The sequence below is a fragment of the Schistocerca americana genome, chromosome 7 (assembly GCF_021461395.2).
Source record: "Schistocerca americana isolate TAMUIC-IGC-003095 chromosome 7, iqSchAmer2.1, whole genome shotgun sequence".
Lineage (NCBI taxonomy): Eukaryota > Metazoa > Arthropoda > Insecta > Orthoptera > Acrididae > Schistocerca > Schistocerca americana.
The window spans coordinates 132,711,300-132,736,399 of record NC_060125.1 but is presented as its reverse complement, the minus strand read 5'-3'; the positions used below and the strand labels follow the sequence as shown (position 1 = coordinate 132,736,399).

The 25,100-nt window shown below is 39.2% G+C and overlaps 1 protein-coding gene across 1 annotated transcript in view; it reads right to left on the bottom strand.

Moving 5' to 3' along the window:
- LOC124622788 (1-phosphatidylinositol 4,5-bisphosphate phosphodiesterase-like) overlaps positions 1-25,100 on the bottom strand; it is a 493,523-nt gene that overhangs the window by 130,394 nt on the left and 338,029 nt on the right. The window lies entirely within an intron of this gene.

Below are 25,100 nucleotides of genomic sequence, written 5' to 3'. Positions count from 1 at the left end.
GAGGGATACAGACCCTGGGGTAGTGGAGATTGATGTTAACACAGAAGCTAGCACAGATAGAGGCTAGGGGGACTGTGGGGTTGACAATTTCCACCTCTGCAATGCAGAGATCCAGTGTTGGGGAGAAGGGTCCAGATGGCATGGGCTGTTAAGTAGCCATTGAAATCAAACATGTTGTGCTCAGCAGCATGCACCAGTGGGTTGTCAACTCGTCAACTCTGCCCTCAGCCACAATTTGGCAGTGGCCATTCACTCAAATGGACAGATGATTGGTGGTTGTTAAAACACACACACACACACACACACACACACACACACACAGACAGAGTACACAAGTGGATGGATAGATGATGGTTGTTAACATACACACTCTGTGCATAAGTTACAGCAAAGCTGGTATTTGAAATGACTGCTTTCATAGGTGGCCCTGGAGTGTTGGGACAGTGTAGAATGTAGTCATCCTGGACAATGTAGTCATTTGTGTGTGTGTGTGTGTGTGTGTGTGTGTGTGTGTGCGCGTGCGCGCACGCGCGGGGGGGGGGGGGGGAGGGGGGGGGCATGCACGGTTTTAGTTAGCTCTGAAACAGACCATTGTCATCCATAAGCTTAGCAATGTGTCTAGTCTTGTTTATATATCTATTGACCTCCTAATGCCTCAACTGCATGGCGAATTGTTACCTTTACTTCTTCTATTAATTGTATTCCTCCCAGGACTTCCCGTTATTATATTCACATTGCCATGTGATTGTGATTCATCTTATTATCCCATGTCATCCATCATGGATTGCTGTTTTGAGTTCTACACCTGTTTCCATGCTCTCTTATTTAAATTAGGTATACTCTTTGTTCTGAAGATCTAAACTGAGGAGACCATCAAAGACACAGAACATTGTAAGACAAGAATTCATAATACATATTCAAAACAAAATGAGTTACGCTAGTGCCTCTCCCAAATATCCTAAATGAAATGCTCCTGATATCACAAGCTCTCCTGTTGTGAGAGTGATCCATATAAATGCAGTAATGAAACATCTGGAGAGTGTACAGACACAGGAACAGAACAAAAGGTAGCAGGGAGGTGTCTACTTAAGTATTAGAGTTGATACCAATGAAAATGCAAATATCTGAACACTCATTCCAGAAATTTTAGATAACACTTCAGGAGAAAGCCTCTCAAAAAACATTAACATGTGCAGGAATGATGTACCAACACTGAACAGAAAAATGAGTCACTCCAAATGTCATATCAGGAGAGTCAGAGCATGTAGTGCACAACATTGAAATAACAGTTCCCTAAAGATTAGTACTCAAATTACGAACTAGTAATACTGAGTTATAGGCAAGCAGTATGACAAACAAAAATAAGTGCAACAAAAGAAAAAAAGGAAAAAAAAGAAATAAAAACAAAAACATAGAATGTGAAAAATGTTTGAGGGTGCAGAGAAATAAGAGAGAGGCAGGATGAGCCAATACTAGAAATTGTAAATGAACCCTTAGCTTCCCAGCTCATTTTTTTGTCACACACTGTACCAGGTGTGGTATGACCACCATACCCATAAATGTAGCATTTATCTAAACAATTCAGTTCTTTATGTAAAAAGGTATGCTAATACCACACAAAAATATATTCAAATAAATTTAAAAGTTTATGTGGGGGAAAAAATGCATGTCAATAGAAAACTGCACAAAATGAACATAACATTAAATAATAATGTTAAAACTATAAAAACTCAATAACCCTGCATTCTAACTTTTACTTTTTGCTACATCTTTATTGTTTATTACACAAAGAGAAACTCTCACAAAACACTTTGAAAAATAAAAATTACACTAGTACATTTTATAAAGTTAATGGTATGGATAAAAAATCTACTCACCAAGTGGTGGCAAGAGAACATACATATGAAAGATATTACAATTCACAAGCTTTCGCAGGGAGTGACTCCTTTTTCTGTCAGACGGGTTGAAGGAAAGGACTCAGGTTGGGGAAGCCTTACTGGACAGGATGAGTAGGAAAAATTGATTGTTGGGGACTCCACAGGATGAAATTTGAAAACGTAGGAGCTTAAAGGTGGAAAATATGGTAACATGCAAGACAGAGATTATTGCTAAAAATCATAAACAGATTAATAAGAATGAAAAGCTAAATGTATTGTATGTGATAGACGTGGAAGGGAGAAAGAGAAAGATAGACATGTCGGAAAGTGGAAGATGTAGGAAACTAAAAGGAAGTGAAGAAAGAAATAGCTACTGAGAAGAAATGCTGAGACCAAAGAAATTAACATAAACTAAGACCAGGTGGGTGGCACGCTGTGCAACAGAATATTGTGTGCTACCAGAACACACGCTCTGCCTATGCCCATTCATCATAGCTGATAACTTAGTGGTATCATGCGGGATGGAGAAGGCTGAACAGTGTTTACGTAACAGCTGGTATACGACCTGTGTTGTTTCACAGGTGGCTCTCCCTTTGACAGTATATGTTTTGCCAGTTACAGGTCTGGTATAGGTGATGGTAGGAAGGAGGATATGGCAAAACTTGCAGCAGGGACAGTCACATGTGTAGGAGTCATAGGGTGAGGAGACAGGTGCAGAGGAGCGTATGATCTGACAAGGATATTGTGGAGATTGGGAGGGTGACAAAAGATATTCTAGATGCAGGGGGGGGGGGGGGGGGGGGGCAAAATCTTGGACAGAATTATCCTCATTTCAGGGCATGATTTTAGGAAGTCATAGTCTTGTCAAAGCAGCTGATTAATACACTCAACACCGGTACAGTATTGAGTGACAAGGATGGATCAACTGTACCAGGACTGCATGCGATGGCCTGGGAAATTTCTTTTGAACTGGGCTGGTGAGATAATTACATCCATTTAAGGCTGAAGAGAGAATGGCGGTGTATTGCTGTAAAGAGTCTGCCTTGTGAACATATGTGTTTACCTTAAATACCACGGCTGTATGGGAGGGAACATTTGACAGAAAGGATGGCAACTGTGAGAATGTAAGTACTGTTGTTTGTTAGTAGGTTTAATGTGAACAGAAGTGTATTATTTACATTAATTTCTTCAGTCTAAGCATTTCTTCTCATAAATCTCCTTTTTTTCAGACCTCTTTAGGTTTCTACATCTTTCATTTTCTGACCTGTCTATTTTTCTCCATCCCCTCCCATATCTATCATATAAAACACACTTATCTTTTAGCTCTCATTAATTCATGTACAATGTTTTAGCAGTAAAATCTGTCTTGCATACTATCATAACTTTCACCTTTAAGCTCTCATGTTTTCAAATCTTGTCTGGTGCAGTCCCCAGCAATCAGTTTCCTTCTAATCCCACCTGGTAAATCCCCCTGACCTTGGCTTCTCAGCAAACTTCCTAAACTTTGCCCCTTTCCATAAATGTCACCAGTCATTTTCCTTCACGCCTCTGTTTCCCCTTCAATCCTGCTGCCAGAAGGACGAGCCACTGGCTCCGAAAGCTTGAAAATTATAATACCTTTTATACATGTGTTCTCCATCGTTCGGCGAGTATATTTATCTATGCACTTACATTGTGTTTTCAAGAACTGATTATTTTCGTTGGTATATTAATACTTTTTAGATTTTCAATTTCCTTCTCAGAAGTTTTCTTTGCACTCACTGCAGCTTTCTGTAGAGAACTCAAGGCAGTTTGGCTTCTTGCAATATTGGGAAACATAAGACATCTTCCTCTTCTTCACTGGGCCGCAGAGGGAACATGTTTCACATTTTTCTAGTTGTTCTACATTGACTTCTGCTCTTGGTTCTGCTATACCAAAACACAGTAAATGGATGCAAAACATCCACAGGGTATGCAAGTGTTGTTGACCCGCTTTTCCATCTGTGATGACACCAATGTGTTTGCAAGCTTCTACAAAAAATTAAAGTGGAAGACTTGGATACTGTCTTTGTAGGAACTGTGAAAAATAAACACATTCATCCCACTTACGTCCAATATGCAGAAAAACAATGCCATTAGACACCAATAGGTATATCACGCAGTTGAATACTTGGCATAGTTCTCACCTAGGGCATCAACACCACCTTTAGTGTGATTATAGTAGGAAATTATTTTTGGTTTACCTGTATTACCATCATTATGTTCATCATGGTGCATAGATCAAATCAGAATCATGACCCTATGCTTTTTCAGTATAAATGAAACTAGACTAATGCATTCGCTGGAGAACCAACTTCCTTGCTTCTCACATATAAGAATTATTTTGGAATTTCTTTTTTTCCCTTTGTATTAGCCCTCTTTATTTGTGACATGTTGCTAACTCTTGAGTTAAGCCAACCGTCTATGGTAATATTATGATCAGTCTGTTTAATTGATGTAGCTAGTCTAATCACAACCTGAATTAGTTTTTCAAACTTTTTCCTACTGAATTTATATTTTTTTCCATCTGAATACATTCAAGTGTAAGGATATGCATTAAACAAATTACCAGTGTGAGCGTCAGTAAAGCTCCGAAAGCTTGCAAATTATAATACCTTTTATACATGTGTTCTCCATCGTTCGGCGAGTATATTTATCTATGCACTTACATTGTGTTTTCAAGAACTGATTATTTTCGTTGGTATATTAATACTTTTTAGATTTTCAATTTCTTTCTCAGAAGTTTTCTTTGCACTCACTGCAGCTTTCTGTAGAGAACTCAAGGCAGTTTGGCTTCTTGCAATATTGGGAAACATAAGACATCTTCCTCTTCTTCACTGGGCCGCAGAGGGAACATGTTTCACATTTTTCTAGTTGTTCTACATTGACTTCTGCTCTTGGTTCTGCTATACCAAAACACAGTAAATGGATGCAAAACATCCACAGGGTATGCAAGTGTTGTTGACATGACTTTTAAACCATACATACAAACTTTGTTCATAATATACATTTTGAAGCCGCATTTAGAATGAAACAGTAACAGCATTTCATTGCTACATGAACATTCTGTTGTCTGACATTGGAGCTAAAGGATCATTTTGCTTGTGTTCAAAATAGGTTACTGAGTGACTGAATCTCAAGCATGTTAGAAGTACACCAAACCAGTTTTTGGGTGCCACATCAAGTACCATCCGTGGCATAAAATGGTTTGTACTTGTCTCTGCTGAATTTGAAAATAGCTGAATAAAATAGTAAACCAAAAAATGCTTTTAGTTCACATAAATCAGCTTCATACAAAACATTTGGATAATTTTCTGACTTTTATTTGTTTATTTTTACATTAGTCCATTTCAACATGAAACTCAAATTATCAGCACTCATAAACCAGTTCCAAATAGTAAGAGGATATAGATTATTACCTATTTGAGCATGAGGTTACACTGTTGGCAAATGAATGGTGTTACACTGCCATATACAAGAACACTTGAGAAGAGGCTTCGATGACCAGCAATATTTGTTTCAACCAAATATATTTTTAGTAGAATCTTAGTTACAGATTCAGTCTCTATATTCTGTCTTCATCACTTTGATTACTTGTTTCATTCAACGAATTCACAGGTGACATGATCGTTTGTTACATTCAAGGAATTCACAAGTGGCAAAACAAATTCTTCTTCTCATTCACGCTGTTCTGATTCTGAATATTTTCACATTCAATTTTGTTGCCACCATCTGATCCAAAATCACTTCCTACCCTGTCCTCAAATCATTTTAAAAGAGTATCCTCAAAGTCAGAGTCTGTAGTGCAAAAAGTTGACAACGATCTGGCTACTAAATCCATAATGCAAAGTCCCACGTGCGGTCTCAGAGACCACTAGCATGAAAGGAGCAGTAATGGTATCAGTCCACATCATGTTCAAGCAGCTACTGACAAAGGAACCCATGGCAGGTTCATGAAAGAATAACTAGTCGATGCTGTAACCTCCTACCCCCCCCCCCCCTCATGCATTAGCAAAGTGCAACAATGAACGATAGTTGTCTTTGAGTCCACACCTGTGATGTTAAGAGTTAAACTAATAATATAGCACAAATTACCAAAATTTAGAGACCCAGTTAAACTGAAAGGATCTGAGATGATGTAGGAAATGGAAGAATAGGTTAACAGATGTACAGGGAGGGAGGCTAGTGCATATGTATTACAGACTATCAATTTAATAAGTGTTGCAAAAAAACTGACATATTATTTAAGAAGCAAGGCAAAAAAAAAAACTGGTAAGGCTGCTCTCAGGGAAGATCATTTTGGGTTCTAGAGAAATATAGGAATTCTGACACTATGACTTATCTTAGACTGAAGCAAGGCAAGCCTAGGTTTATAACATTTGTAGATTTAGAGATAGCTTTGACACTGTTGACTGGATTACACTTTATGAAACTCAAAATCTAGTAGGAATAAAATACAAGGAACAAACTGTGCAGAAATTAGACAGCAGTTATAAGAATCAAGGAGCTTGAAAGGAAAACAATAGTTAAGAATGGAGGGAAGGGGAGAGAGAGTGGGGAGAGAGGGAGGGATGGAGGGGGAGGAAGATAGAGAGGAAGAGAGAGAGGGGAGAGAGAGGAAGAGAGAGAGGAAGAGAGAGAGGGGAGAGAGAGAGAGAGAGAGGATGAGGAGATTAGTGTTTAACGTCCCGTCGACAATGAGGTCATTAGAGACGGAGCGCGAGCTCAGGTTAGGGAAGGATGGGGAAGGAAATCGGCCGTGCCCTTTCAAAGGAACCATCCCGGCATTTGCCTGAAACAATTTAGGGAAATCACGGAAAACCTAAATCAGGATGGCTGGAGACGGGATTGAACCGTCGTCCTCCCGAATGCGAGTCCAGTGTGCTAACCACTGCGCCACAGAGAGATAGAGACAGAGAGAGTGTCAGAGTGTTTTAGCTTATCCCTGATGTTATTAAATCTGTACACTGAGTTTGTCTGTTTTGAAGACGTTTGTTTGGAATGAAATTTAGATGATAAAGAGATGATACAAGAATAGAACTGAAGCTTTTGAAAGCTGATGCTACAGAAGGATGCTGAAGGTTAGATGGGTAGATCAAATAACAAACAATGTGGTACAAAACTGAATAGGGGGGAAAGAAATTTATGGCACAACTTGACTAAAAGAAGAAACTGCTTCACAGAACACATCTCGAGGTATCAAGAAATCAAGAAACAGTAATGGAGCAAAGTGTGGAGTGTAAAAATTGTATAAGAAGACCAAGGCTTGACTGCAGTAAGTATGTTCAACTGAGTCTAGGTCAGTTTGGCAGAAAGTTGGCATTTTTTTGTTTATGTTGGTAGACACTGTTCTGGCGTAAGCTGTCGTCAGCACATCAGTCAGCAAAGATGAAGCGCGAAGATTGATTAGTAGGTGCTGGAACAAGCGTGCGTATCATGAGAGCGGCTAGAGACGCATCCATGCCGCTGCTCGCCAGAGGACCTCACTCAATCATCCAGTCTGGTGTCTGTCAGTTTACTTGCAGAGCAGGTTTAGTTCATCACAGGCTATAACAGTACATAGCGGCCAGATAAGAGACTATAGCAGGACTAGTTTACCTCAGCCTGAATTGAACTTTACTAACGGCGAGAAACTAAAGTTTGTAATAGCAAAATTACTGACATTGACATTACATCAGTCTACAAGAGGACTATCACTGATGAGCTCGTACCACAAAACATTGACTCTATTCAGGTTAAGTAAATGTTTGCAGTTCATGCAAATAAAGAATCATATTAATCCACATGTGCATTTTTGTTGTACAAAGAGGATACCAGTCACCCATAACAACATCCTCTCCATTGTTTCCTTGCTGTACAAGACTCTACAGAGGCGAACGAGGATAATTCAGGGGTGATAAAAGATCATCAACTTGGCCAAAGATTTTGCTTGCTTCTCTTGTGTTTTAGCTTCCAGAGGTGATCATGTTCAAGTGTTTCAGTTTGCTAACTTGTTGTTATGTTCTTGCATGTATTCTAGGAGGGGAGCCACATCAAATTTCTCTTTTCAGACACTTTGCTTGCTTTTTGGTATAACATATTTGTGTAAACCATGAATTCCCTGCCCCCTCCACCCCTGCCCCCATTCTCAGCTGCAGACGGCCAATGTGATGGATCTAACACAAGTTTTTCAGTTTCAGAACCAAAAAATCCCTACCTTACTGACAATGGTACAACTACTGACTACAAAAATTGCACCAGGCGCAAAAACAACCACAACCGACCAACCAATCAAGCTCAAGTGCTGCCAATCAGTACAACTGACCAACCAATCAAGCTCAACAAGTGCTGCCAATCAGTATACCAATGTTCCAGCAATTTAAGGAATGGATTGAATACCTGACCGAGTTCCAGGCACATTGTCAAGTTCATCAGTTCAGGGTACTGTAAAGCTACAATACTTCCTTTTGACTGTGGGGTCTCCAGTATTCAGGTTACTACAAAAACCATTCCCAATCACATCTCCTGATGAACTAGTCTATTATCAAGTAATTGCTGCATTAACTCAATACTATAACCAGCAAGTCCAAGTAGCTGTTGCTAGTTACCAGTTCTTTCACTTACAGAAAAAGCTGGAACAGATGTACCACCGATGGTACACAGAATTAACATGCGTGACTGTTGCTGTTGTGGTCTTCAGTCCTGAGACTGGTTTGATGCAGCTCTCCATGCTACCCTATCCTGTGCAGGCTTCTTCATCTCCCAGTACTTGCTGCATCCTACATCCTTCTGAATCTGCTTAGTGCATTCATCTCTTGGTCTCCCTCTACGATTTTTACCCTCCACGCAGCCGTCCAGTGCTAAATTTGTGATCCCTTGATGCCTCAGAACATGTCCTACCGACCAGTCCCTTCTTTTTGTCAAGTTGTGCCACAAACTCCTCTTCTCCCCAATTCTATTCAATACCTCCTCATTAGTTATGTGATCTACCCATCTAATCTTCAGCATTCTTCTGTAGCACCACATTTCAAAAGCTTCTATTCTCTTCTCATCCAAACTATTTATCGTCCATGTTTCACTTCCATACATGGCTACAATCCATACAAATACTTTCAGAAACGACTTCCTGACACTTAAATCTATACTCGATGTTAACAAATTTCTCTCCTTCAGAAACGCTTTCCTTGCCATTGCCAGTCTACATTTTATATCTTCTCTACTTCGACCCTCATCAGTTATTTTGCCCCCCAAATAGCAAAACTCCTTTACTATTTTATGTGTCTCATTTCCTAATCTAATTCCCTCAGCATCACCCGTCTTAATTCGACTACATTCCATTATCCTTGTTTTGCTTTTGTTGATGTTCATCTTATATCCTCCTTTCAAGACACTGTTCATTCTGTTCAACTGCTCTTCCAAGCCCTTTACTGTCTCTGACAGAATTACAATGTCATTGGCGAACCTCAAAGTTTTTATTTCTTCTCCATGGATTTTAATTCCTACTCCGAACTTTTCTTTTGTTTCCTGCACTGCTTGCTCAATATAGAGAGTGAATAACATTGGGGAGAGGCTAGAACCCTGTCTCACTCCCTTCCCAACCAATGCTTCCCTTTAATGTCCCTCGACTCTTATAACCGCCATCTGGTTTCTGTACAAATTGTAAATAGCCTTTCTCTCCCTGTATTTTACCCTTGCCACCTTTAGAATTTGAAAGACAGTATTCCAGTCAACATTGTCAAAAGCTTTCTCTAAGTCTACAAATGCTAGAAACATAGGTTTGCCTTTCCATAATCTTTCTTTTAAGATAAGTCGTAAGGTCAGTGTTTCCTCACGTGTTCCAATATTTCTAGAGAATCCTAACTGATCTTCCCCGAGGTCGGCTTCTATCAGTTTTTCCATTTGTCTGTAAAGAATTCGTGTTAGTATTATGCAGCTGTGACCTATTAAACTGATAGTTTGGTAATTTTCACATCTGTCAACACCTGCTTTCTTTGGGATTGGAATTATTATATTCTTCTTGAAGTCTGAGGGTATTTCGCCTGTCTCATACATCTTGCTCACCAGATGGTATAGTTTTGTCTGGACTGGCTCTCCCAAGGCCGTCAGCAGTTCTAATGGAATGTTGTCTACTCCCAGGGCATGACTAGGAATTGTAAATTTAGGTTTAGTTGTGACAACTTGTACAGTGATTTAATGATACAGGACACAATAACATTCAATGTCTCAGGTAGTACAACATGGGAACAGATCTTACAGTACTCTGATCCATCACTTCCCCAAGTATTGCAGATTTTAGAGCATTATGATTCATGTGCCATAGCGGCCGATAAGTTTGACCAGGCCCCTATTTGTTGGTTCGAGCCGCCTCTTGTTCGTGACTGCCTCATTCAGCCACAACAGTGAGCATGTACACTGCTGCGTGGACACCCACATAGACATGTAAATGTAAACAGGCCTGTGAATTTAGTGAAGTCTTGCCCTAGATGTTTTGCTGGCCATAAAAGACAGAAATGCCCATCACATAATGCAACGTGTTACGCATGTGGAAAAAAAGGCGATTCCCAAGCAGCATGTTTGCAACGCCCCCAGAAAAAAGAGACTCTTTCACATGCAGTGAATTCTGCACTTTCAAAACCTACAACACGTTCTGGCAAAAGTAAGATTATGGTTGTGCCTCCTTCTCTCCCTAGTGCTCTGTAACGACATTCTAACAAACTATTTGTCTCACTACAAACTGCTGGCCATCATCTAAACTTTCAGTTACACAGGTGCCTCAGTAACTTTGCTTAATTGTCACACACAAACAGTTTCTAAATCTAGCAAGCACCCCACTGCTTACAATGGACAGGAAATTGCAGTGCTTGGACAGTGTGGTTTGCCTGCCACTTACAAATCTCGACTAGTACAGTGAATTTTACAGTGTTAAAATCCAGAAACAGTGAGAACATATTCAGTTTAGATGCCTTTGATTTGTTTGGGTTTAGCACTGAAGACAATGTACTTTCAGTGTCTGCTTTTGAACCAAAAGACAGTGTTGCTAGCTTGCTTAAAGAATTTCCTGAGCTATCTTCAGAAGGAATGGGAAAAAGTAATAACTTTGCAGCACTTGTTACATTGAAAAACAATGTACAGTCTAAGTTTTCCGGGCCCACCCCATTCTAATTGCTTTAAGAGAGAGAGTAGTCAGTGGATTGAGAGAATTGCAAGATAATGGTGTAATTGCTCAAACTAGTCAGTGGGGAATTCCTCTCATTTTATTGCCTAAGCCTTCTGGTCACATCCGCATTTGTGATGACTTCAAGTCTGTAGTCAACCCACAGACAATAGTTGACACTTATCCATTACCTCACCCTCAGGAACCCATGGATAGGCTTGGTGCAGGACGTCACTTTTCTAACACACATTTGGCGATGCCTTCTTGCAAATTCCATTGGATGAATCTCAAAAAGTGTGACTTTTTTCAAACTGAACCACAGTACTGGGGTCATGTCATGAAAAGTCAGGGCGTGCACCCCCTCCAATCTCATTTGCTTGCAGTCCATAAGCTGCCTGTTCCTCACAATGTGTCTGTACTGCAGTCAGTACTAGGCAAAATGACATACCACATTCAGTTCATACCAAATGCCGCTCAGATCGCTGCTCCATTGCATCACTTGTGTCGAAAACATGTACCTTTTGTGTGGACTAAAGACTGTCAAAATGCATTTCAGAAACTTAAAAATGCTTTGTTTAGTGACAGATGTTTAGTGCATTCTGAACATGCCAAGCTGGTAGTTTTACAAGTCAATGCTTCTTCCTATGGAATTGGTGCTGAGCTTTCGCACAGAATTGGTGGACAAGACAGATCCATTGCTTTTGCCTCAAAGTTGCTCACTCAAACTCAGTGCAATTATTCTCAAATAGAAAAAGAGGTCTCACTATTGTATATGGTGTGACCAAATTCCATATGGTCACAACAGATCACAATCCTTTGCAGCCCTTGTTTCATCTGTCAAAGCCGGTTCCTGCATGCATTGCTCAAAAAATTCAATGTTGGGGTTTGTTGCTTTTGCAGTAACAGCATGAAATTGTGTACAGACCTATGGCAATGCAGATGCCCTATATCACCTTCCGATTGGCCCAGACTCTGATTTTGATGCATTTGCCGCATCTTGTTGCCAAATCTATGCGTAGGACTCTGAATTGGTGCAATCTTTTCCCTTGCACTACAGAAAAATTGCATAGGTCACGGAAGCTGACCCACATCTCAAGATTTCGTTGCATTACGTCTTGGCCTCTTTCATTGAACAGTATCTAGAACTTAGATGTGAGCCGATATTTTGCACATTGGCATGACCTTTCAGTTAACAAGGTGTGATCTTAGTACAATCTGACAGTGGGCAATCACATGTGCTCATTCCCACAGTGTTGCAAAAGGATATGTTAAAACTGCTTGACCATGGACATTGGGAAATTGTCTGCACTAAACAGATAGCATGTACTTGGCGGGGCATGGACGCCCACATTGAACATATGATGTCACAGTGTTGCACACGCATGGAAAACCAATCTTCTCCACCATAGACATTCTCAGCTTGGCCTAAGACTCAATCCCCATGGCAACAAGTGCATATAGACTTTGCAGGACCATTTTGGAACACTCGTTGGCTCATAGTGGTAGACTCTTTTAGCAAGTACTCATCTGCAGTGCCTAAGGCTTCTATCACATCACATTGCACCATTCAAGTGTTGTCCTCCATATTTTGCACAGAAGGTTTGCCAGGATTACTTGTGTCGGACAATGGACCACAGTTCATGATTTTGAACAGTTTTTAACAAAATGGCATTTGTCATCTGACAAGTGCTCCATTTCACCCCCAGTCCAACAGAGAAGCAGAACACTTCATACATACTTTTACACGACAGATGGCCAAGTTTCACACCAACCACACATGGGAACAGGCGCTGCATCTCTTTCTTGCCTCCTATCGCTCCCACCCATGAGACAGACCATCAGCAGCTTAACGTCTACATGGCCGCCACCATCAGACGCTGCTACACTTGCAACACACACCGCAGCATCCAGTGCTGCTTTCTGCCACACAATTCTGTTCTTTTCAGGGTTTATGGCAACTGTGGGCACTGGGAAAGAGGCGTGATCCAGGAACGCATTGGCTCTTTTGTGTACTTGACAGCATGTCCCGATGGATTGCAGCAGCGCCATCAGAACCAAATCCGTGTTTGTCATTTGCCCTGTAATTCAGCTGCTTTTCTTCCCAAGATTCACGGCCTCACAGGGTCGTGCCTTCACAGTTGCCTGTTGGTGCCACCAGGGCACCCCAGGAGGAGCGGATGGATGGTGCACTCTCACCTCTGCTGTCCCCGCTCACCAACCAGACATGGACGCATCGTCGCCATCACTGTCATCGCCCCCAAGACACTACCTAAGACCTGGATGGGTGCCCAGGCAGCAATTTTTGGAGGATATTTCTGTTGCCTCACAAGCCAGATGTTGGGGTATGGTTAGGAGTACACCATCCTCCACAGTAGGGAATACACCATCCTCCACAGTCACAGCTCTCGGCCCATCTCTACGTCCAGCGTCCAGCATCCAGCGTCCTGCCCCCCCCCCCCCCAACCAATTGTTGTTCACATCTAACGACACAACAATGGTGTGGCATTTCGGAGGGGAGGAATGTGCTGACATAAGCTTTCAGCGAAGATGAAGTGCAACGGTTGATAGAAGGTGCTGAATCAAGTGTGCTTAGCACTAGAGGGGCCACAGACACTCCCACAAGCAAAATGCTGCCAATGCCCTCTCGACAGCATGTATTTAGGCCACTGCTGCTGACTTGGGGGCCTACTCAGTCATCCAGTTTGGCATCTGTCAGTTTACTCACAGAGTGGGTTTATTCATCACAGGCTATGACAATACATAGTGACAAGATTAGTGACTATAGCGGGACTAGTCTACCTCAACCAGAATTGTACTTTAATAGCAGTGAGAAACTGAAGTTTGTAACAGCAAGATTACCGATATTGACACTCCATTAGTCTGCAAGAGGACTATTATTGCTGAGCTTGTACCACAAAACATGGACTCTATCCAAGTTACATAAATGTTTCCATTTCATTTAATAAAAACCGATATTAATATGCGTGTGCATTTGTGTTGTAGAAAGAGCATACTGGTCACACATAACAATGTCCACTCCCTTCCTTTCTTGTGGCACAAGATTCCACAGACAGCAACAAAATTTTTTGTCATTCAAAGGAAAATGGTGGGTATTGAAATTTCATGAAAATATCTTGCCACAAAAAAAGAGGGGGGGGAGGGGGAGAGAGCAGTATTTTAATGATTGCCATCCAACCTCACTCACCGTATCTGTGACACACACTACCCCTGTTTCATGATAATACAAACCTAGCTGCCCTTCTCAACTTCTCAGTGTCCTCCATCAACACAGTCTGGTAAGAATCCAATACCACACAGAATTATTCCAAAAGAGGACAGACAATCACAATGTAGACAGTCTTTTAGCATATTTACTGTGCCTCCTAAGTTTACTGCCAACAACATGCACTCTTTGGTTCATCTTTTCCACAACATTCCACATGTTACACTTCCAATTTAACTGTAATTGTAATCTGCAGATATTTAGTTGGACACCCTATAAATTTGTGTGATTTACTATTGGAACCAAAGTTTAACATGGAGAGCTTGTGTAACGTCCCATGGATTGCCTACAACACTGGGAAGGCACACTACAGCCAGCAATTGCCTTCTTGCATAGGGTCTTTATGCTCATTTTATTTACTCTTTGTGCCTTTATTATTACCCATAAAGCACAATAATCAAAGTTTTTATGTTCAGTGCAAAAATAACTGTAGTTGAAGTTCAGCAACTTGAATCTCCCAGATATCATACTCTCCTCCATGTGTCAGGATTCATTCCTCCTACTTACTGAGATTAGTCCAGGTCCTTCAATTTAGATTTATGTCCCTTTATGATTCTTTGAGTTGTTGGTTTGTATTTGTGTAGTATTTTTTGTAGTCTCTCAGCATCTATCCTACTGATGTGCTCTTTCCATTTCCTTCTATATTATTCTACTTTTTTCATTTAGAGATATTTATCCTAATTCTTCTCTTACTTGTCTATTTTGTTTTCAGTTCTGTCTTCTGTATCCTGATACATGCCTGAGAAATCTCATCTCTGCTCTCTGGCTTCTCAGTGTGTTGTCTTTCATTTTCAACTAGGGTCTGCCTCCAAACAATACAATACAATTGGGACTGAAAATGACCCATAAAATTGCAGCAGTAACTCTTACTTTCCTCTAATTAATTTATTTAATACCACAATTAACTAAGTTAAAATCTCTATTTTATGTCAAAAATCAATTTTGCCTTCTTGTAAAAAGCAGTGAATCCCATCAATGATCACATCCATATCATTACATCCTTTCTTTTGTTATATCAACAAGTTGTATGGAGGACAGGTTCTTTGTAGATGATATGTTGCTTCTTGTAGGTTATTATTACTGTTAGCAATAATTACCTCCTCATTTGTAAATAACATTGTCAGTATTAATATGGATCTTTAATATAAAAAGAGTAAAATGGTAGTCTATTTATCCATTCCAAAATGATTTCACTTGAGTAGATGTTAAAAAGCACAGGTGATGAGCACTCTCAATATTGATTACATCTGCCTGCAATATACACATACATACCTTTTATGACTTCCGTTGTCAAGTATCTTGAAGAGCTTGTCTCTTTTAATGTGATCAAAAGCATGATTTATTGTATTCCTTACATTATTCAATGATACGCCTCCCAAATATTTATTTGGTAAATTGTAGAGAGTCAAGAATAGTTTCCAAGCCTTGAAAACTCACATAAATTTAAAGTAAATGAATACTGATGTGAACTTATATCCTGTATCCTGATGGCAAGTTTCTGGGGAAGTTCTGTTTACTTCAAACTTCACAACAAAGAGTTTATTCTCTCAATTCACAATTACAAGGCTGATAAGCGTGGACATTAAAAGCAGTTTTGTCCTGTTGAAAGCATTTTTTCCTCATTAAATCCACTTTTTACCTTTACTTTATTTCATACATCCCTGGCGATCTTACTTCCAAGGTAAATAAAGGAATCCACCTCCTCTCAGAGTTTATTCCCAATAGTAATTTCCAATTTAATTTGATCTCTCTTATGGCTGATTATTACTATTACTATTATTATTATTATTATCATCATTATTATTATTTAGAAATATTTATTTTCATATTCTGCCTATTCCTCACAAACTCATTCACCAGCACCACCACTACCACCACCCATCAAACATCTCAACCTTCAGTTTCCCAGGTGTAGTATTATCATAATGTTGCCTCCACATACTCTGTGTTCTCACCTAGCACAGTAATATTGTAAGAATGTCTGTTTGTAATATACTTTGACAGTTATTTTGCCCCTTGCCTGGATTCTTTTACAGAATCTTTTTACGTATAAATAAGGTATTGTGGATGTCAGTGAACCATCTTGTTGTACACCAGCATGCTACCCTCACCAGTCCCTTCCATCATGCTCCACTACCATACTACCCTACTAACAATTTGTCGCATAGAGAGAAAGAACTTGCAAGTGATATATAAATGATAAACTGTAAAATGTCCTATTCTCTCAGTGATAATGTGGAATGAGGGTCCCCATCACATAGCTGCACACTTCCTAAAATACTTGAAAGTCTGCACTGGAAATAATAAATCAGTGGACACTGGATGCTGAACATCTATAAAGAAGGGCAGCATTAATGTTCGCAGGTTTCCAGTATGAATACAGTGAGGTATGCATGGATCTGAATTTTCCTGGCAGATTAAAAATTAGCTGGATCAGGACTCAAACCTCAGATCTTTTTGTCTTTTGCAGACAAGGTAAAAGTGCAGGTTCGAGGCCCAGTCTGGCACACAGTTTAATCCACCAGGAAGCTTCAGCTCACAGATTTGTTTGACCAATGGTCACAGATATGCTGGAAAACCTGAACTGATGGACGCTTGAAGATGTGAACTTCAGTAATCCGTGCCATTCATGGAAGGGCATGTAGCACATACGTCAAATAAGGAGCTCAGAGTAAAGATCTGAGTCACTGCAATTAGTTTGTTAACATCAGGCAATATACTCTGGGACAGTATTACTCAATAGGTGCGGAGTCCACCTGCTGGAGAGAATTTGTAATCTGTGTGGAGCAAGGGGGAATGAAGGAGCTCTGGTACCATGGAAGAATTCTGTCACCAAGAAAGATTAATAGGATTTATATAAGTGATTATTGTTTTATACTATTCTCAGAATGTTAATGAGTTGTCTTTGAGACAACAATTATTAGTTCATTCTGGGAATAATAACATACCATGTAACCATTTATGAAAGTTTGTGACAATGTACAGAGTTAATTGCAACTAGTTTACACTTTATTTAAGTAGATCAGCACAGCTTTATTTTATAGTCTTTTCACTTATAGAAATCTTTAAGGAAGAAAGAAGTTTGATACAGAGAATAGCTGGACCCTGGGATAAGTCACAAGAATTGCAAGGCTGAATCTCTACACAAATCTAACAGGGGAATGTTAAAGCTGCATGGAGTAATAGGTCTTGAACAGACATTGCCCAAGCAGTCAAAACATCGCCACACAAGCAGTCATCAACCATTTCATAAACACTCCATGTGGTGACCATATGGTTATAAGTGGAAAGTAGCAGAAAGAGAGAGAGAGAGAGAGAGAGAGAGAGAGAGAGAGAGAGAGAGAGAGAGAGAGAAGAAGAAGAAGAAGAAGATTGAAGTGAAAAAATTCCATAATAAATCAGCGAAGAGAAGACAGGTCGCTAATGGCAACAGGTATCATAAACAACAACACTGATGTGCCTGATCTAACAGCCTCCACATACACTGATAAAACATGCAGTGATAGATGACCTACCAAGAGCCAGCACACAGCCAGCGACATCCAGCCAGCATGCAGCCATTGACAACAGATCTATCATCAGAATGCAGTCTGCACCACTGTGACACCAGCAGGCAGTCTACAGCACTGCGATGCCAGCAGGCAATCTACGCCGCTGTGATGCCAGGAAGCAGTCTATACCAGTGTGATGCCAGCATGCAGTCTAAACCAATGCACTGTCATTACGCAATCGTTGGTGACCAGACCATCACCAGTATGCAGTACAACTATGGTGAGCTACACCAGTATTTCACTTCAAAATTGTTTTTGTGGGAGTAGTGCGGTGACTTCATAATATTTGTGAGTTTGTTTATGCCGGAAATAACAAGGAAAATGTCAACAGAGTTTAATATGGAAATGTCATTACAAAAGCTGGAAGACGTAGAGAGACAGCCAAATGAAAAATTTTTGATGATTGATAAGAGATTTGTACAAATATTAGATACCATATTTACTCGAATCTAAGCTGCACTTTTTTTTCGGTTTTTGTAATGCAAAAAACCGCCTGCGGCTTAGAATCGATTGCAAAGCAAGCGGAAGTTCTGCAAAATGTTGGTAGGTGCCACCATAACTAACTTCTGCCATCGAATATATGTGGCGCTACACAGGCATGCTTTGCAGGTGCAAAGATAAACACTGGCGACAAAACCTCTGCGTCAGTAAATAAATTTAAAAAAAAAAAAGTGGAAGGCGAGCTTTTTTCACCGCCCTGAGTTTCAACCACTGCATTTTCATACATTATCCAACAAAGTAAATACACATTCCGTATTGTTCATATTCGAATGTAGAAGCATTTCAAAGTACTACGAAAATCCGACTGGCAAGACTGTTTGGGATGTTTGTCTATATGGCCAACTCTACGTTCTGAATTTTTTCCTACCTGTGAGAAGAGATGGTTGCTAGTAGGAACTTTTATGAATTGCGAATCACATGCATATTTTCTTCACCATAAGAATAATATGAATATAAACATTTTGCCATGTATTGTTTCATGTTTGCTGCTATATCATTTATATCCTGTCTACCTAATGAACTACGAAACTAGAGTGAGACAACAGCAAACGCGGAAGAATATACATATCATGTCACGTTTATATTCGTATTATTCTTATGCCTAATAGTGATACAGTCAGAAACGAAGCACGGCAATTGACTAGATTTTTAAATCTAAGATGACTCTAATTCCTGTGCAGACTGTAATGTACTAAAGAGGCGCCTGCAAAGATTTTCAAACAGAGAAAAATTTTCGCTAAACTCTCATCCATAACATCTTCTATCATACGCAGTCTATTATTTGGTTCTTGTTGATCATTATCAAAGAAAGCAGCAGTGTTAGTAAGAACAAATAGCTGTCTCTTGCCATTGTTTCACTAATGAGATGATTCCTCTCTCTCTTTTTTTTTTTTTTTTAATTGTAAGCGGCGGTAGTGCGCACAAAAGCAAGCCATGCCGCGAGCGGCGACAGGCCATCGCTCGTAAACACTCATTATCAGAATGCTACAAACAGTGCACGACACAGTACAGTAATGCATTTTCACCTTAGAGTGACGTAAACACCTGTAACAAAGAGAACGGCACTTATCAGATCAAATAAAAATAAGCAATCAATTCAAACCAGACGAAGCACATGAAAAAGAAAGGGTACCTGTATAAATGCGGACGGAGCGCCTAACGCATAGCAATGGCTACCTCGTACAGCTTAACTGCTACGCTTACGACTCGCATCAAACTACTGTAGCTGTATCGTCATTCATTCGACCTAAATTGTCTGTCATATTACAATGGACCAACTTTGTTTAGATTTGGAAGTGCGGCCTAAAACTTTTCTATCCCCTTGAATTTCGAGTCTCAAATTTCAGGTGTGGCTTAGATTCGGGAAAATTTTTTATCCTTGACTTCGAGTCTCATTTTTCAGGTGCGGCTTAGATTCGAGTGCGGCTTAGACTCGAGTAAATACGGTAATCACGGTAAATTTCAAGAGAGTATTAATGATAAGTTAGTGCAATTATGTCAGGACTTAGGAAGTCACCTTAAAGACCCTTATGAGCAAGTAATGGAAAACCAAAATAGACCATGACAAGAATTAGAAATTCAGATTAAAGGCACTCATGGAAAGTTCGAGGCGCGTTTAGGACATAAGCTAGGTCAAAGACTCAATGTCTTAAAAGAAGAAATACATACCAAAATCTTGAAAAAATGTGACTTAGTTCAGGAAGAGGTACATGAACATATTAAAGATACAGACATAGATAGTTTATGTAACTTTGCAGAAACAGAACGTAAGTTGGTAAAAGATCAGATATCAGGTGCACAAATGTGCAATGAAATTTTAGAACAGAGAAGCAATGATGGAGATTCCATACATTAGCATGAGATTCTGATTTGAGGAAAAAATACAAGCATTCTTAGATCAGAAATTTCTGGAGATCACACGCTTTAGTATATGGGTAGCTTTCTGGGGATGAAGTCACTAACAACACCAATGAGTTTAAAGAACTATGGGATACATTTGCAAAAACTAGTAGGGAATTAAAAGAAAGTTAAGTTAAAGATAAATCCTTTGATGCAACAAAACTATTAAAGGAATTAGAGTTGCGAAGTGGAATGAATTTTTAGAAGCATTTTCCAAACCTTAAACCAGATGGAAACATACATTCAAGATACTTCTTGCTAGTGTTTTCAAGGTCATTACCACAAAAGTGGGAAGACTCTAGAAAAATTGGCTTCAGGTTAGGTTAGTGGTGTTTAACGTCCCGTCGACAACGAGGTCATTAGAGACGGAGCGCAAGCTCGGGTTAGGGAAGGATGGGGAAGGAAATCGGCCGTGCCCTTTCAAAGGAACCATCCCGGCATTTGCCTGAAACGATTTAGGGAAATCACGGAAAACCTAAATCAGGATGGCTGGAGACGGGATTGAACCGTCATCCTCCCGAAGGCGAGTCCAGTGTGCTAACCACTGCACCACCTCGCTCGGTATAATTGACTTCAGTTTGAGTTATTTCCTAGGGGAAGCTGCTGACTGGGGAAATGCCCACTTGGAAGAGTTAAGCTCATGGGACAATTTTCAGGAGAAGTTAAAGTGTAAATATTGGTCTAAAAAAATACAAGAGAAACTGAAATTAGAATTCTTAGACCTGAAACATTTTGACAGTTCATGAGGTAGTTTTAAAAAGCATATAGAATGGCATTTAACATGAACCAGGTATTTAGGTAACCCAATAGATGTAGTACACCTAGCAAAGGTATTGATAAGGCATTTACCATACTAAATAAGAAAGGATTTTTTATGTAGAGGTTAGTCTACCATGAATAAATTGCTGGAATTTGTTGAAACTCTAGATACAATGAATAACAAGTGCAATAATCCCAGTCATGAGGATACTTGCCAGGATGCAGGTAAATTTATCTTTAACTTAACTTTCTGTTAATTCCCTACTAGTTTTTGCGAATGTATCCCATAGTTCTTTAAACTCATTGGTGTTGTTAGTGACTTCATCCCCAGAATACCAGAAAAAAACAAGAGGTTAATTACTGTCAGGTAATTAAAAGTCAGCATAGTAATTCAAAACAACAAAGAAGCAGACTACGAAGTGTTGATACAAAAGCATTTACAAACAGTGGTCTAAAGGAAGGTGCTAGAATAGTGCAGCCTTTTAAGACAAACCAAACAACAATAGTAACAGAAAACAATCAAATGGCCTAATCAGGGGTCATGATTCAGTATGTGTCCAGCTATGTATAGGCCCATATGAAAAAAAGTTGTTGTCTTTAGTGAGGTAACAGCACTAAAAAATTGGTTACTTGGTGAAGAAGAGAAAGAAACAGGTATCGAGTTTACTACACCAATAGTTTCGGGAATGATTGACAATCATGAAGTGAGTGTGTACATAGATTTGGGAAGTGACATTTCTATTGTGTCTGTATCTTTCTTCGTAGTCTTAAAACATAAGAGAGTGTATCCAATACTGCTGGTTACTGGGTTATACATAATAGGAATAACTGGAAGCAAAGGACGACAAATTAAGCATGAAGTGCGGTTACTGGTAGCATTACATATATGCAGACATGCTTAGTAGTGCCTTATGTAAATTTGTAGTTGTTACTAGATATTGATTGGCTGATAAGTAATACTGATTTTTTAGCACTTGTATTAACATGTACTTATCAAGACCAATTATTTGTAGTATAATTTAGTAGGAGGATTACTGGTAATACCAAGACATATAACATCAGGCTTGCAGCAACAAGCATCATGATGGATTTAGAGAACACTCTGGATACACAAAATACACTGCAGAAACTAATTAGAAAAGCTTATTAATCAAATATGTTAACTGGATTACAGAAAAATGATCTGTACCATATATTGATGAAGTATAGTAAAGTTTTTCTCAGATAAACCCACAGTTCTTGGTGACTACGTATGTAGTTTTAAGATCAAAGATGACATCTTTTTTCTGTAAACCCTATCTGGTACCATTAAGTGCACAAACAGCTGTACGAGAGGAGATTAATAAAATGTTAGAAGGAGGAATAATATAATGGAGCTCTAGTGTACCACAATAAACCTTTGTTAATAGTGCATAAAGTGACAGGGTGAAGTACATCTAGTGTTGGATGCATGTATTCTAAATAAACACATAAAACCTGAAAGAGATTGACCAGTCAGTATAGACAAAATATTGGACAAAGTTCGAGCAAGCAAAGTATTTTAATTCGATGGAACTCATGTCTAGGAACTGACTTGTCAAACTTGATCAGACTTCAAAGTAGTTTACCGTGTTTTTTTTTTGTAAGGGTAAGTCATACCAATGTAGAGTGTTACACTGTGGATTACATATCTTAGTGTCAGTATTCATTAGAGCCTTGGGTGCAGTGCTGGGTAAGGATTTATTGAGAGAAATAATAATCTGTGTCGATGACATACTCCTAGACATGGGAAGAACACTGAGATTTATTGGATAGAACATTAAAAATGTTCTGTGATAACGGAAGCACTATAAGACTGTTGAAATTGATTTTCGGTCACTTGGTGAGCATAAATGGAATAAAAGCAGATCCAGACAGGATAACAGCCATAAAATAATGTCCAGAACCTAAAAGTACAAAACAACTGAAAGTATTTCTGAGACTAGCAGGATTCTATAGAAAATAAATTTGAGGTCAACCTATGACTAATCTTAAGTTACTGAACTTACTGAAGGAAAAAAATAAATGGATTTGGGGAGACAAAGAGTTTAAGGTCTTTAATGAGATTAAAGTGGCTCTAGTAGAGGCACCCATTTTAAAACACCCACATCTACATCTACGTGATTACTCTGCTATTCACAATAAAGCAACTGGCAGAGGGTTCAATGAACGAAATGTTGACTACTACACAGCAGCTTAATACATTGGATACTATTTTTGCAGGAATATCAAATTGAAATTATGTATATAATGGGTTCACAAAATGTAGTTCCTGACTCGTTATCATGCTTGTCATTGGGCATGAATGATTTGGTAAGAAGGGAAGGTCCTGGAGTTACCATCAACATTAATTTTTTTATCAATAAGTTGTACTAATAATGAAGTAAGAAACCTAGCCTTAAGAACAACAAGAAGGAAATCACTGACAATCCGTATTTTGGGGATAAGTGGAAAACTTAGAGCAAGGAGAGATAATTGATACTGGTATGTTAGAATGGATTATGGTAAATCATGTTTTGTTTTGGAGAGTACAGAAAATTACACTCTATTGGAGACTGTGTATACAGAAATTTGTAGAACTTGATTTAATTACGTTTATTCATCAAGGCTATGGACACTTTGGGGTACGAAAATGTGTTCAACGTACAGTAAAATTTTACTATTTTAAGAATTTGAGTAAAAAAGTACTGTCTATACTATGTACATGTGAAACCTGCCAAAAGATGAAAGACAACAATCAAGCTATACATATACATAACTTATACATAAATTATGCATGATAATACCTAAAGGCTTACATGACCTAATGGCTACTGATTTCTTTGGCCAATTGCCAACGAGTACAGGGGAAACATATATTTGTACTATTGGGGTGCTGCTCTAAATATGTTAAATTCTATTCTATTGAGCATGCCAACACAGAGATGGTGATTAGACGGCTATGGGAATCTACATCTACATGGTTACTCTGCAATTCATACTTAAATGCTTGGCAGAGGGTTCATCGAACCATTTTCATACTACTTCTCTACCATTCCACTCTCAAATAGCGTGTGGGGAAAAAGAACACCTAAACCTTTCTGTTCGAGCTCCGATTTCTCTTATTGCATTGTGATGATCCTTTCTTTGATATGTAGGTGGGTGTCAACAAAATATTTTTGCATTCGGAAGAGAAAGTTGGTGATTGAAATTCTGTGAATACATCTCCTCCGTCAATCCTACCTGGTAAGGATCCCACACCACGCAGCAATATTCCAGCAGAGGATGGACAAGTGTAATGTAGGCTGTCTCTTTAGTGGGTTTGTCGCACCTTCTAAGTATTCTGCCAACAAAGCACAGTCTTTGTTTCGGCTTCCCCACAATATTATCAATGTGGTCTTTCCAATTTATGTTGCAGGTAATTGTTATTCCTAAGTATTTAGTCGAATTGACAGCCCTTAGTTTTGTGCAATTTATCGTATACCCAAAATTAGTCAGATTTCTTTTAGTACTCATGTGGATGACCTCACACTTTTCTTTGTTTTGTGGCAATTGCCACTTTTCGCACCATACAGAAATTCTCTCTAGATCATTTTGTAATTGGAATTGATTGTCTGATGATTTTACTAGACGGTAAATTACAGCGTCATCTGCAAACAATTTAACGGTCAGATTATCACCTAGATCATTTATATACATTAGGTACAGCAGAGGGCCTTTGACACTACCCTGTGGAACGCCAGCTATCACGTCTGTTCTACTCGATGATTTACCATCTATCACTACGAACTGTGACCTCTCTGAGAGGAAATCACGAACCCAGTCACAATTGATACGATATTCCATATGCATGCAATTTGATTAATAGTCGCTTGTGAGGAAGGGTATCAAAAGCCTTCTGGAAATCTAGGAATACGGAATCGATCTGAGATCCCTTGTCGACAGCATTCATTACGTCATGGGAATAAAGAGGTAGCTGTGTTGTACAAGAACGATATTTTCTAAATCCGTGTTGGTTATGTATCAATAAGTCATTTTCTTCAAGGTGATTCATAATGTTCGAGTACAGTACATGTTCCAAA